The following is a 15767-nucleotide window of genomic DNA, read 5'->3' on the forward strand; positions in this document are numbered from 1 at the left end:
GTCTTGAAAGTAAAGACTTGAGTGGGATTTGAACTCACCATCTCCCGATCATGTGGCAGCGTCCTAACACACTGTCCCACTGGGTCCAGACAATTCACACTGCTTTTTTGTTTGTTTTCTTCTCCTGAAATCGGTCTTGAAAGTAAATACTTGAGTGGGGTTTGCCGTCTGAGATGGGCTATAGCCCATGGTCAAATGTGATGAAAAACGAGGATTTGAAAAAAAGACGGAAATCACTCCGAGACCATGGGCTATAGTCCATTGTCTCGAGTGATTTTCGTCTTTTTTTTAAATCCTCAAAAATGATGAAAAACGGCGTGCTATAGTATGCCGTCTGAGATGGGCTATAGCCCATGGTCAAAAATGATGAAAAACGAGGATTTGAAAAAAAGACGAAAATCACTCCGAGACCATGGGCTATAGTCCATTGTCTCGAGTGATTTTCGCCTTTTTTTCAAATCCTCAAAAATGATGAAAAACGGCGTGCTATAGTATGCCGTCTGAGATGGGCTACAGCCCATGGTCAAAAATGATGAAAGACGAGGATTTGAAAAAAAGACGGAAATCACTCCGAGACCATGGGCTATAGTCCATTGTCTCGAGTGATTTTCGTCTTTTTTTCAAATCCTCAGAAATGATGAAAAACTGCATGCTATAGTATGCCGTTTGAGATGGGCTACAGCCCATGGTCAAAAATGATGAAAAACGAGGATTTGAAAAAAAGACGGAAATCACTCCGAGACCATGGGCTATAGTCCATTGTCTCGAGTGATTTTCGCCTTTTTTTTTCAAATCCTCAAAAATGATGAAAAACGGTGTGCTATAGTATGCCGTTTGAGATGGGCTACAGACCATGGTCAAAAATGATGAAAAACGAGGGTTTGAGAAAAAGACGAAAATCACTCCGAGACTATGGGCTATAGTCCATTGTCTCGAGTGATTTTCGTCTTTTTTTCAATTCCTCAGAAATGATTAAAAACTGCATGCTATAGTATGCCGTCTGAGATGGGCTATAGCCCATGGTCAAAAATGATGAAAAACGAGGATTTGAAAAAAAGACGAAAATCACTCCGAGACCATGGGCTATAGTCCATTGTCTCGAGTGATTTTCGTCTTTTTTTCAATTCCTCAGAAATGATTAAAAACTGCATGCTATAGTATGCCGTCTGAGATGGGCTACAGCCCATGGTCAAAAATGATGAAAAACTAGGATTTGAAAAAAAGACGGAAATCACTCCGAGACCATGGGCTATAGTCCATTGTCTTGAGTGATTTTCGTCTTTTTTTCTCAAACCTTCAAAAATGATTCCGCCTACTAGGAGTATGTCGGGTTTAAACCGGCACACTTCTACTAGGTATACTACCGATATCATCTGACTTATCCGTTGGGCCACTTACCGGCACACAATCATGGTGAATTTCTGGGCTGCTTTAAAGTTGTCCTTCTGGAAATCAGTGTGCAAAGCAAAGTGTCAGAGTTATGACTAATGTGGGATTTGAACCCTGGACCTGTGGCTCCCAAGGACAGCCTCTCATCACACTGAGCTAACTGCTGGTTACTACAACACAGCTTTTCTGTGCTACTTGATGTCAGTGTGGAAAGTAAAGTGTCACAGTAAAGACTGGGGTGGGATTGCAGCCTGGAACTTTATTTTTTGGTTTGAACTTGAGTGGGGTTTGAACTCACCACCTCCCGATCATGTGGCAGCATCCTAACACACTGATCCACTGGGTCCAGACAATTCACACTGCTTTTTTGTTGGTTTTCTTCTGCTGAAATCGGTCTTGAAAGTAAATACTTGAGTGGGGTTTGAACTCACCATCTCCCGATCATGTGGCAGCGTCCTAACACACTGTCCCACTGGGTCCAGAGAATGCACACTGCTTTTATGTTTGATTTCTTCTTCTGAAATCGGTCTTGAAAGTAAAGACTTGAGTGGGATTTGAACTCACCATCTCCCGATCATGTGGCAGCATCCTAACACACTGTCCCACTGGGTCCAGACAATTCACACTGCTTTTTTGTTTGTTTTCTTCTCCTGAAATCGGTCTTGAAAGTAAAGACTTGAGTGGGGTTTGCCGTCTGAGATGGGCTATAGCCCATGGTCAAATGTGATGAAAAACGAGGATTTGAAAAAAAGACGGAAATCACTCCGAGACCATGGGCTATAGTCCATTGTCTCGAGTGATTTTCGTCTTTTTTTTAAATCCTCAAAAATGACGAAAAACGGCGTGCTATAGTATGCCGTCTGAGATGGGCTATAGCCCATGGTCAAAAATGATGAAAAACGAGGATTTGAAAAAAAGACGAAAATAACTCGAGACCATGGGCTATAGTCCATTGTCTCGAGTGATTTTCGCCTTTTTTTTTCAAATCCTCAAAAAGGATGAAAAACGGTGTGCTATAGTATGCCGTTTGAGATGGGCTACAGTCCATGGTCAAAAATGATGAAAAACGAGGGTTTGAGAAAAAGACGAAAATCACTCCGAGACCATGGGCTATAGTCCATTGTCTCGAGTGATTTTCGTCTTTTTTTCAAATCCTCAGAAATGATGAAAAAATGCATGCTATAGTATGCCGTTTGAGATGGGCTACAGTCCATGGTCAAAAATGATGAAAAACGAGGATTTGAAAAAAAGACGAAAATCACTCCGAGACCATGGGCTATAGTCCATTGTCTTGAGTGATTTTCGTCTTTTTTTCAAATCCTCAAAAATGATGAAAAACGAGGATTTGAAAAAAAGACGGAAATCACTCCGAGACCATGGGCTATAGTCCATTGTCTCGAGTGATTTTCGTCTTTTTTTCAAATCCTCAGAAATGATGAAAAACTGCATGCTATAGTATGCCGTTTGAGATGGGCTACAGTCCATGGTCAAAAATGATGAAAAACGAGGATTCGAAAAAAAGACGAAAATCACTCTGAGACCATGGGCTATAGTCCATTGTCTTGAGTGATTTTCGTCTTTTTTTCAAACCTTCAAAAATGATTCCGCCTACTAGGAGTATGTCGGGTTTGAACCGGCACACTTCTACTAGGTATACTACGGATATCATCTGATCCGTTGGGCCACTTACCGGCACACAATCATGGTGAATTTCTGGGCTGCTTTAAAGTTGTCCTTCTGGAAATCAGTGTGCAAAGCAAAGTGTCAGAGTTATGACTAATGTGGAATTTGAACCCTGGACCTGTGGCTCCCAAGGACAGCCTCTCATCACACTGAGCTAACTGCTGGTTACTACAAAACAGCTTTTCTGTGCTACTTGATGTCAGTGTGGAAAGTAAAGTGTCACAGTAAAGACTGGGGTGGGATTGCAGCCTGGAACTTTATTTTTTGGTTTGAACTTGAGTGGGGTTTGAACTCACCACCTCCCGATCATGTGGCAGCATCCTAACACACTGATCCACTGGGTCCAGACAATTCACACTGCTTTTTTGTTGGTTTTCTTCTGCTGAAATCGGTCTTGAAAGTAAAGACTTGAGTGGGGTTTGAACTCACCATCGCCCGATCATGTGGCAGCGTCCTAACACACTGTCCCACTGGGTCCAGAGAATTCAAACTGCTTTTATGTTTGATTTCTTCTTCTGAAATCGGTCTTGAAAGTAAAGACTTGAGTGGGATTTGAACTCACCATCTCCCGATCATGTGGCAGCGTCCTAACACACTGTCCCACTGGGTCCAGACAATTCACACTGCTTTTTTGTTTGTTTTCTTCTCCTGAAATCGGTCTTGAAAGTAAAGACTTGAGTGGGGTTTGCCGTCTGAGATGGGCTATAGCCCATGGTCAAATGTGATGAAAAACGAGGATTTGAAAAAAAGACGGAAATCACTCCGAGACCATGGGCTATAGTCCATTGTCTCGAGTGATTTTCGTCTTTTTTTTAAATCCTCAAAAATGATGAAAAACGGCGTGCTATAGTATGCCGTCTGAGATGGGCTATAGCCCATGGTCAAAAATGATGAAAACCGAGGATTTGAAAAAAAGACGAAAATCACTCCGAGACCATGGGCTATAGTCCATTGTCTCGAGTGATTTTCGCCTTTTTTTCAAATCCTCAAAAATGATGAAAAACGGCGTGCTATAGTATGCCGTCTGAGATGGGCTACAGCCCATGGTCAAAAATGATGAAAGACGAGGATTTGAAAAAAAGACGGAAATCACTCCGAGACCATGGGCTATAGTCCATTGTCTCGAGTGATTTTCGTCTTTTTTTCAAATCCTCAGAAATGATGAAAAACTGCATGCTATAGTATGCCGTTTGAGATGGGCTACAGCCCATGGTCAAAAATGATGAAAAACGAGGATTTGAAAAAAAGACGGAAATCACTCCGAGACCATGGGCTATAGTCCATTGTCTCGAGTGATTTTCGCCTTTTTTTTTCAAATCCTCAAAAATGATGAAAAACGGTGTGCTATAGTATGCCGTTTGAGATGGGCTACAGACCATGGTCAAAAATGATGAAAAACGAGGGTTTGAGAAAAAGACGAAAATCACTCCGAGACCATGGGCTATAGTCCATTGTCTCGAGTGATTTTCGTCTTTTTTTCAATTCCTCAGAAATGATTAAAAACTGCATGCTATAGTATGCCGTCTGAGATGGGCTATAGCCCATGGTCAAAAATGATGAAAAACGAGGATTTGAAAAAAAGACGAAAATCACTCCGAGACCATGGGCTATAGTCCATTGTCTCGAGTGATTTTCGTCTTTTTTTCAATTCCTCAGAAATGATTAAAAACTGCATGCTATAGTATGCCGTCTGAGATGGGCTACAGCCCATGGTCAAAAATGATGAAAAACTAGGATTTGAAAAAAAGACGGAAATCACTCCGAGACCATGGGCTATAGTCCATTGTCTTGAGTGATTTTCGTCTTTTTTTCTCAAACCTTCAAAAATGATTCCGCCTACTAGGAGTATGTCGGGTTTAAACCGGCACACTTCTACTAGGTATACTACCGATATCATCTGACTTATCCGTTGGGCCACTTACCAGCACACAATCATGGTGAATTTCTGGGCTGCTTTAAAGTTGTCCTTCTGGAAATCAGTGTGCAAAGCAAAGTGTCAGAGTTATGACTAATGTGGGATTTGAACCCTGGACCTGTGGCTCCCAAGGACAGCCTCTCATCACACTGAGCTAACTGCTGGTTACTACAACACAGCTTTTCTGTGCTACTTGATGTCAGTGTGGAAAGTAAAGTGTCACAGTAAAGACTGGGGTGGGATTGCAGCCTGGAACTTTATTTTTTGGTTTGAACTTGAGTGGGGTTTGAACTCACCACCTCCCGATCATGTGGCAGCATCCTAACACACTGATCCACTGGGTACAGACAATTCACACTGCTTTTTTGTTGGTTTTCTTCTGCTGAAATCGGTCTTGAAAGTAAAGACTTGAGTGGGGTTTGCCGTCTGAGATGGGCTATAGCCCATGGTCAAATGTGATGAAAAACGAGGATTTGAAAAAAAGACGGAAATCACTCCGAGACCATGGGCTATAGTCCATTGTCTCGAGTGATTTTCGTCTTTTTTTTAAATCCTCAAAAATGATGAAAAACGGCGTGCTATAGTATGCCGTCTGAGATGGGCTATAGCCCATGGTCAAAAATGATGAAAAACGAGGATTTGAAAAAAAGACGAAAATCACTCCGAGACCATGGGCTATAGTCCATTGTCTCGTGTGATTTTCGCCTTTTTTTTTCAAATCCTCAAAAATGATGAAAAACGGTGTGCTATAGTATGCCGTTTGAGATGGGCTACAGTCCATGGTCAAAAATGATGAAAAACGAGGGTTTGAGAAAAAGACGAAAATCACTCCGAGACCATGGGCTATAGTCCATTGTCTCGAGTGATTTTCGTCTTTTTTTCAAATCCTCAGAAATGATGAAAAACTGCATGCTATAGTATGCCGTTTGAGATGGGCTACAGTCCATGGTCAAAAATGATGAAAAACGAGGATTTGAAAAAAAGACGGAAATCACTCCGAGACCATGGGCTATAGTCCATTGTCTTGAGTGATTTTCGTCTTTTTTTCTCAAACCTTCAAAAATGATTCCGCCTACTAGGAGTATGTCGGGTTTGAACCGGCACACTTCTACTAGGTATACTACGGATATCATCTGACTTATCCGTTGGGCCACTTACCGGCACACAATCATGGTGAATTTCTGGGCTGCTTTAAAGTTGTCCTTCTGGAAATCAGTGTGCAAAGCAAAGTGTCAGAGTTATGACTAATGTGGGATTTGAACCCTGGACCTGTGGCTCCCAAGGACAGCCTCTCATCACACTGAGCTAACTGCTGGTTACTACAACACAGCTTTTCTGTGCTACTTGATGTCAGTGTGGAAAGTAAAGTGTCACAGTAAAGACTGGGGTGGGATTGCAGCCTGGAAATTTATTTTTTGGTTTGAACTTGAGTGGGGTTTGAACTCACCACCTCCCGATCATGTGGCAGCATCCTAACACACTGATCCACTGGGTCCAGACAATTCACACTGCTTTTTTGTTGGTTTTCTTCTGCTGAAATCGGTCTTGAAAGTAAAGACTTGAGTGGGGTTTGAACTCACCATCTCCCGATCATGTGGCAGCGTCCTAACACACTGTCCCACTGGGTCCAGAGAATTCACACTGCTTTTTTGTTTGTTTTCTTCTCCTGAAATCGGTCTTGAAAGTAAAGACTTGAGTGGGGTTTGCCGTCTGAGATGGGCTATAGCCCATGGTCAAATGTGATGAAAAACGAGGATTTGAAAAAAAGACGAAAATCACTCCGAGACCATGGGCTATAGTCCATTGTCTCGAGTGATTTTCGCCTTTTTTTTTCAAATCCTCAGAAATGATGAAAAACTGCATGCTATAGTATGCCGTTTGAGATGGGCTACAGTCCATGGTCAAAAATGATGAAAAACGAGGATTTGAAAAAAAGACGAAAATCACTCCGAGACCATGGGCTATAGTCCATTGTCTTGAGTGATTTTCGTCTTTTTTTCAAACCTTCAAAAATGATTCCGCCTACTAGGAGTATGTCGGGTTTGAACCGGCACACTTCTACTAGGTATACTACGGATATCATCTGACTTATCCGTTGGGCCACTTACCGGCACACAATCATAGTGAATTTCTGGGCTGCTTTAAAGTTGTCCTTCTGGAAATCAGTGTGCAAAGCAAAGTGTCAGAGTTATGACTAATGTGGAATTTGAACCCTGGACCTGTGGCTCCCAAGGACAGCCTCTCATCACACTGAGCTAACTGCTGGTTACTACAACACAGCTTTTCTGTGCTACTTGATGTCAGTGTGGAAGGTAAAGTGTCACAGTAAAGACTGGGGTGGGATTGCAGCCTGGAACTTTATTATTTGGTTTGAACTTGAGTGGGGTTTGAACTCACCACCTCCCGATCATGTGGCAGCATCCTAACACACTGATCCACTGGGTCCAGACAATTCACACTGCTTTTTTGTTGGTTTTCTTCTGCTGAAATCGGTCTTGAAAGTAAAGACTTGAGTGGGGTTTGAACTCACCATCTCCCGATCATGTGGCAGCGTCCTAACACACTGTCCCACTGGGTCCAGAGAATTCACACTGCTTTTATGTTTGATTTCTTCTTCTGAAATCGGTCTTGAAAGTAAAGACTTGAGTGGGATTTGAACTCACCATCTCCCGATCATGTGGCAGCATCCTAACACACTGTCCCACTGGGTCCAGACAATTCACACTGCTTTTTTGTTTGTTTTCTTCTCCTGAAATCGGTCTTGAAAGTAAAGACTTGAGTGGGGTTTGCCGTCTGAGATGGGCTATAGCCCATGGTCAAATGTGATGAAAAACGAGGATTTGAAAAAAAGACGGAAATCACTCCGAGACCATGGGCTATAGTCCATTGTCTCGAGTGATTTTCGTCTTTTTTTTAAATCCTCAAAAATGATGAAAAACGGCGTGCTATAGTATGCCGTCTGAGATGGGCTATAGCCCATGGTCAAAAATGATGAAAAACTATTTCTCCTTTTTTTCCCAAATCCTCAGAAATGATGAAAAACTAGGATTTGAAAAAAAGACGAAAATCACTCCGAGACCATGGGCTATAGTATAGTCCATTGTCTCGAGTGATTTTCGTCTTTTTTTCAAATCCTCAAAAATGATGAAAAGCGTCGTGCTATAGTATGCAGTCTGAGATGGGCTAAAGCCCATGGTCAAAAATGATGAAAAACGAGGGTTTGAGAAAAAGACGAAAATCACTCCGAGACCATGGGCTATAGTCCATTGTCTCGAGTGATTTCCGTCTTTTTTCAATTCCTAGTTTTTCATCATTTTTGACCATGGGCTGTAGCCCATCTCAGACTGCATACTATAGCACGACGCTTTTCATCATTTTTGAGGATTTGAAAAAAAAAGGCGAAAATCACTCGAGACAATGGGCATTGTCTCGAGTGATTTTCGGGGTTTTTTCAAATCCTCGTTTTTCATCATTTTTGACCATGGGCTGTAGCCCATCTCAGACGGCATACTATAGCATGCAGTTTTTCATCATTTCTGAGGATTTGAAAAAAAAGGAGAAATAGTTTTTCATCATTTTTGACCATGGGCTGTAGCCCATCTCAGACGGCATACTATAGCACGTCGTTTTTCATCATTTTTGAGGATTTGAAAAAAAGACGAAAATCACTCGAGACAATGGACTATAGCCCATGGTCTCGGAGTGATTTTCGTCTTTTTTTCAAATCCTCGTTTTTCATCATTTTTGACCATGGGCTGTAGCCCATCTCAGACTGCATACTATAGCACGACGCTTTTCATCATTTTTGAGGATTTGAAAAAAAGACGAAAATCACTCGAGACAATGGACTATAGCCCATGGTCTCGGAGTGATTTTCGTCTTTTTTTCAAATCCTCGTTTTTCATCATTTTTTACCATGGGCTGTAGCCCATCTCAGACAGCATACTATAGCATGAAGTTTTTCATCATTTGAGGATTTGGAAAAAAAGGCGAAAATCACTCGAGACAATGGACTATAGCCCATGGTCTCGGGGTGATTTCCGTCTTTTTTTCAAATCCTCGTTTTTCATCATTTTTGACCATGGGCTGTAGCCCATCTCAGACTGCATACTATAGCACGACGCTTTTCATCATTTTTGAGGATTTGAAAAAAAGACGAAAATCACTCGAGACAATGGACTATAGCCCATGGTCTCGGAGTGATTTCCGTCTTTTTTTCAATTCCTCGTTTTTCATCATTTTTGACCATGGGCTGTAGCCCATCTCAGACTGCATACTATAGCACGACGCTTTTCATCATTTTTGAGGATTTGAAAAAAGGCGAAAATCACTCGAGACAATGGGCTATAGTCCATTGTCTCGAGTGATTTTCGTTTTTTTTTCAAATCCTCGTTTTTCATCATTTTTGACCATGGGCTGTAGCCCATCTCAGACGGCATACAATAGCATGCAGTTTTTCATCATTTCTGAGGATTTGAAAAAAAAGACGAAAATCACTCGAGACAATGGACTATAGCCCATGGTCTCGGAGTGATTTTCGTCTTTTTTTCAAATCCTCGTTTTTCATCATTTTTGACCATGGGCTGTAGCCCATCTCAGACTGCATACTATAGCACGACGCTTTTCATCATTTTTGAGGATTTGAAAAAAAGACGAAAATCACTCGAGACAATGGACTATACTATAGCCCATGGTCTCGGAGTGATTTTCGTCTTTTTTTCAAATCCTCGTTTTTTATCATTTCTGAGGATTTGGGAAAAAAAGGAGAAATAGTTTTTCATCATTTTTGACCATGGGCTGTAGCCCATCTCAGATGGCATACTATAGCACGTCGTTTTTCATCATTTTTGAGGATTTGAAAACAAGACGAAAATCACTCGAGACAATGGACTATAGCCCATGGTCTCGGAGTGATTTTCGTCTTTTTTTCAAATCCTCGTTTTTCATAATTTTTGATGGCCCATGGTCTCGGACGGCATACTATAGCATGCTGTTTTTCATCATTTTTGAGGATTTGAAAAAAATGACGAAAATCACTCCGAGACCATGGTCTCAGAGTGACCATGGTCATCATAATACACATAAGTAAAACCGTAAATAAATAACGATACTAAGTCTAAAAGTTTTAAAAAGTTTAAAAGAACTCAGATCAGTATACAAGGCCGTAATACCATGATAATGTTCAATGTTCATTTAGGCTTGTTAAGCAGTCTTACAGCCTGGGGGAGAAAACTGTTCTTCAGTCTGCTTGTGTTGGCTTTGATACTCTGGTACCTCTTCCCCGAGGGCAGCAGCCTGAAAAAAACTGTATAGGGGTGTGTGGGGGAAAGCGTGACGAAAAAGCGTGACGTAAAAGCAATACTAAAGAGGTGTGTCTTAAGATTTAGTTTAAAAATGTCCACAGATTCAGAGAACCGTACATCCCTTGGCAGGCTGTTACACAGCACAGGGGGATAGTAGCTAAAGGCTGAAAGTAAAGACTTGAGTGGGGTTTGAAAAGCGTGACGAAAAAGCGTGACGTAAAAGCAATACTAAAGAGGTGCGTCTTAAGATTTAGTTTAAAAATGTCCACAGATTCAGAGAACTGTACATCCCTTGGCAGGCTGTTCCACAGCACAGGGGGATAGTAGCTAAAGGCTGAACGTAAAGACTTGAGTGGGGTTTGAACCCACCATCTCCCGATCATGTGGCCAGCCTCCTAAAACACTGAGCCACTGGTACCTAGGCTAGCTTCCCCTAGCGGTGGGTTCGGCACAAAAATAATTAACAGGCATCTGTCAAAGTTTCACAATGTAGGTGTAGTGTATTGCCATTATTTGTCATATATTGAGTGTCCAGGAAGCACTTTCTACCCTGTTGCATAAATGATTGGAGAGGCCAGGCATGTCCTTATTTCTGTATCATTTTATTAAGGACAAAGCTTATTTACCAAATTCATGATCAGTCCATTCCAGAGCCATCCTAGAGCAGTCCCATCATAGCTGTCCCTGCTCTCATCTGGAACCTGGCTATAGATCTCACTCTGACTGACTGACTGACTGACTCCTCGACTGACCTCTCTGACTGGATTCTGTGGATTCTCACTGGATTCTCCCTGGATTCTGGATCTCCGCACATTTGAGACCCTCTTTATAATTATCCCCAAATAGTGCATGTGGGGTGTGCACCCCAAAGCCCTTGTATGTGTGTACGCACGTGCATGTGCAAATGTCTGTTAGACCACCGCATACTAAGTAGATGGTCACTTCTATAGATTATTAACACAATGGTATCCACGGTTCAATTCAATAGCCTTTACAATTTCATAGCAGACCTTTTCAACTGATCACATAGGCCCTTCTTGGAATGTGGCTGTGGGCCAGCTAATATCAAGCCTCTCAGAGCTCACATGCAGAAACTCAGCTAGTGAAGGTTTGTCCTACACAAACAGTATATGACATTATACAACATTATATGGATATTTCATCGTAATGTGGCTCTGTAATATACGACATAGGCCTACTGAAAAATTTCTTGATGTAATAAAGGAAGTTTGCTGGTTGTACATACACCCCTACACCAGTGTGCCTATTAGAGCACCAGGACCAGACCGGCTTGAAGTGATGATGAGGGTTTGGTTAGGGTTAGGTGATGGACAAGATGGAAGTGATGATGAATGATGATTTTAACTGACAAGAAAGGAAACGGGTAACAATCAGTAGTACAAAAAAACCAAAGGCATAATCAGACTTATAAGCAAAACGAAGGTACAAACTAACAATTCAAACTATAAAACTTAAACATGAACAAATCAAATACTAAAAAAGGACATTCTGGTAAACAAGGAGCAAACTTACGAATAATGCATCAACATCAAACACAGGATAGCTGTGGTGTCCCCCAGCACCTCTCCAGTGAGAAAAGCAAATGTTTGTGTGGCACCTGGGGCTTATATAGCCCCAGGTATAAGCCCCAGGTGTGCCAAATTAGTATTAGCTCCACCCACCACCAAACAAGGCAATCTGTTCTCACAGACTCACACCACCACTCTCAGCTAAAGAGTGGTGGGGTTTTCTACAGCCGCCCCATCAAATATCTACTGTATTTGATAACAAGACACAGAAAACAAACCAAAAACAAATTGCCACTGTCCCATGTCGATTTGGGAGGCCGGCTGATGAAGCGAAGCCTACGAGGACGGCTGCTGAAGCGAAGCGTAGGAGGCCAGCTGCTGTTGGTGGGCAGTTAAGGACCACGGCTGCTGCAGAGGAGGTGCTGGGTGTAGCTGGATGTGCTGCAGCGATGGGGATGGCACTGGGTGCGTCTGGACGTGCAGCAGCGATGGGGGTGGTGCAGGGCGCGCTCTGTCTGGGGAGGTCTCTGGAGGCACCACTAAGAGGGGAGGCGTGGTAGGAGCCTGGAAAGGAGCTGGTGCTGGACAGGGCTCTGGTTGAGCGGGCACTACTTGGAGGGGAGGGATAGGGGGCACTTGGAGTGGAGGCATGGGAATGCCTGGAGACTAACCGCTGGGTAGAGGTGACGGAGGATGCACTGGGTACGGCTTGGCTTTAAGTCGTGCTGGGGGCTGGGCCGGGTAGCGTTGGACTGGAGGCTGATGGGCTGTTGTAGGAGGAGGAGGCCGGCGGCTGCTGAAGCGAAGCGTAGGAGGGGGAGGCCGGCTGCTGAAGCAAAGCATAGGAGGCCGGCTGCTGAAGCAAAGCGTAGGAGGCCGGCTGCTGAAGCGAACTGTAGGAGGCTGGCTGCTGAAGCGAACTGTAGGAGGCCGGCTGCTGGGAGGCGTAGGAGGCCGGCTGCTGGGGCGAGGCAAAGGAGGAGACGACCGGCTGGGGTGAGGCATACTGCTGGGGGGCCGGAGGCTGGGAGGTGTAGTACTGCTGGACATTCTGGTAAACAAGCAAACTTACGAATAATGCATCAACATCAAACACAGGATAGCTGTGGTGTCCCCCAGCACCTCCTCAGTGAGAAAAGCAAATGTATGTGTGGCTCCTACTAGGCTTATATAGCCCCAGGTGTGCCAAATTAGTATTAGCTCCACCCACCACCAAACAAGGCAAACAAGGCAATCTCTTATTATAATACATCATCATACATCATCAAATTGTGATTCTGGCCAATCACAATTTGTGCCCTCACTTTTGTCTTCAATGTTTGTGTTTACACACTTTTGTTTTCAATGTTTGTGTTTACATAGACCCTAAAAGCTGGACATAGGAGGGAATAGCACCCCTCAACCAAATTGGTTAGGTGATGGTCCATTTGGTCCATTTAGATAGTTAAAACAATAAGGATGTTTTTGTTTATTCATTGCGTTGTTTTTTCCCGCTGGACTGGAGGCTGCTGGGAGGCATAGGAGGAGGAGACCGGCGGCTGCTGGGAGGCGTAGGAGGAGGAGACCGGCGGCTGCTGGGAGGCGTAGGAGGAGGAGGCCGGTGGCAGCTGGGAGGCGTAGGAGGAGGAGGCCGGCGGCTGCTGGGAGGCGTAGGAGGAGGAGACCGGCGGCTGTTGGGAGGCGTAGGAGGAGGAGACCGGTGGCTGCTGGGAGGCGTAGGAGGAGGAGGCCGGGGCTGCTGGGAGGTGTAGGAGGAGGAGACCGGCAGCTGCTGGGAGGCGTAGGAGGAGGAGACTGGCGGCTGCGTGAGTGACTTGACACAGAGGGGATAGTCTTCTGAAAGTCTTCTAATTGGTGTCCTGATGGCTGGAGGTGGCGGGCAGATGAGAGGGTTACCTGTCAGCAGCGTATAGTACATGCACGGGGCTGCATGTGTGTGTGTGTGTGACATGCATGTGATGTGATGATGGAGCATTCGTGACAGAGGGTGTGGGGGGACACCCACACCTCACTGTGATGCTGCACCCGGCCGTGACTGCAGGCTAATCCACCACAATGTACATGCTCATTAGGCCTCACACCCACCTGTCTGCTCCTCAATGGGACACTCATCCTGGAGCTTTATCCCTCTAAATGACTTCAAGTCGCAATAGAAAACCTACAACTTTATTTTAACGTCCTCCAGGATGCCCTTATTGGTCTCAGATTGATGTTGAACATTTCCCCAAATTCAAGGTACCAAAAGCACTTGGTAGATCTGCTTTTAGCTTCTGTGGACCTAATACCCTGGAGTGTTTTTAGATCGTTTTGAAATTTGTCTTGTCTTGTAATTCACATGTATACCTGTTTTTTTCTTTCCCTGATCTTCTGATGTTTTTTTCTATTATGATATTGTATTACTCGACACTGAAAATGTTAGTTTAATTACGAGAATAAATAAAACTTGAATCAACGACTGTTACCTGAATGATTATGTCTGCTTGTTTTTTGTGTGATTTTGATGTAAAATATTACTAGTATTTCTTTTTAGACTATAGTGTTTAGAAAAGTCTCCTGTGGACAGGTGCTTACACTGTAAGCAAAACATCTACAAATTGTGCAATGTGATTGTGATATCTGGGGTGCATACATTTGTTAGACATACTATCAGTCCGACAAGCATTAGTCCGACAACACCGTCGCCGCAGTCCATGGTCATGCTGTGTAGTGGTGTAATATAATATGGTAGCAGTGCATGGTTGTGCTCTGTGAGGAGGCAGAGTCCATAGTCACTCTTGATAGGCTCTGTGAAGAGGGTTACAGCAAATCAAATTGAGTTTGACAGTGATGGTTCTAATTTTACCATTGAATGTTTTTATTTTATATTTATAAGTGAATAATGTAAGTCTGAACCAGGACCTTAAATTAAAATATGTCCAGACCACCAGAAAAATGTAATGGAAAAACCCCAAAGAAATTATCCTAATAGTTATAGAAATATAGGACTGTCAGTTTAAGATCGTAAGAAACATTTTCAAAAACCTTAGGCCTAGTTGTCAAATATAGTGCACGGTCAATTTAAGATAGCACAATGGATAAACCTTTGAGAGAACTTTGAATGGAACCAAATTAAATCGGTATACATTACATCTGCAAATGAGTGAACCTTAGCCAATCCTAGAAAAACCCTTTGAACACAATCCAGGCAATGGATAAAACACCTTGGTAAAAGACCCTTAAAAAGTAATTGGAAGACGCAGGAATTCAGACCACACCGAATTATAAAGTTTAGGGAACTTTATATAAATTGATTCTCAGTGAAAAGATGTTACAGATCCAGGCTTGACATAGCGTTATTCCACGACTGAATCACAACATTATTCCACAGTTTCACAACTTAATATATTAGGGACAGAGACCAGGGGGTTAATCTGGCGACATAAATATCATAAGTGATAGGCCCTGAAAATATGCATAACAGGATGGGGACAACACAAACAGTTTGTGGCAGTTTTGTGAAGAGATGGGTACTCACCCATCTCTTCCAAAACAAGTCAACGAGCTACTGCACTTTTTCACCCTTCAGGGTGTATACAAGTCTTTTGTGATCAGTTCAAGTGGCATGACTGAGGTACCGATGCATTTCCATTGCCGACACACGGCAAAGGCGAGGTCTGGGTTTCTATGGGTGTTCCATTGTGCAGAGAGGAAGCTTTGTTTGGGTCAAACAGTAGTCTGTTGCCGTTAGAGGCCCATTGGCTCTGTGTCACTCCAATCCTTGTATTGGGAATTGAAGTCCCCTGCATAGAAGGCAGGCGCTGGTACCAGTCGGAGTGAGTGAATTCACATCATCATACGGTATATCTTCTGCAGATCAGCTTCCACCAAATGGAAGGAGGTGGTGTTAGGAGGTGGTGTTAGAAGGAGGTGGTATTAGGAGGTGGTATTAGAAGAAGTTGGTGGAAGCTG

Source organism: Electrona antarctica, assembly GCF_951216825.1.
Source record: "Electrona antarctica genome assembly, chromosome: 16".
Classification (NCBI taxonomy): domain Eukaryota; kingdom Metazoa; phylum Chordata; class Actinopteri; order Myctophiformes; family Myctophidae; genus Electrona; species Electrona antarctica.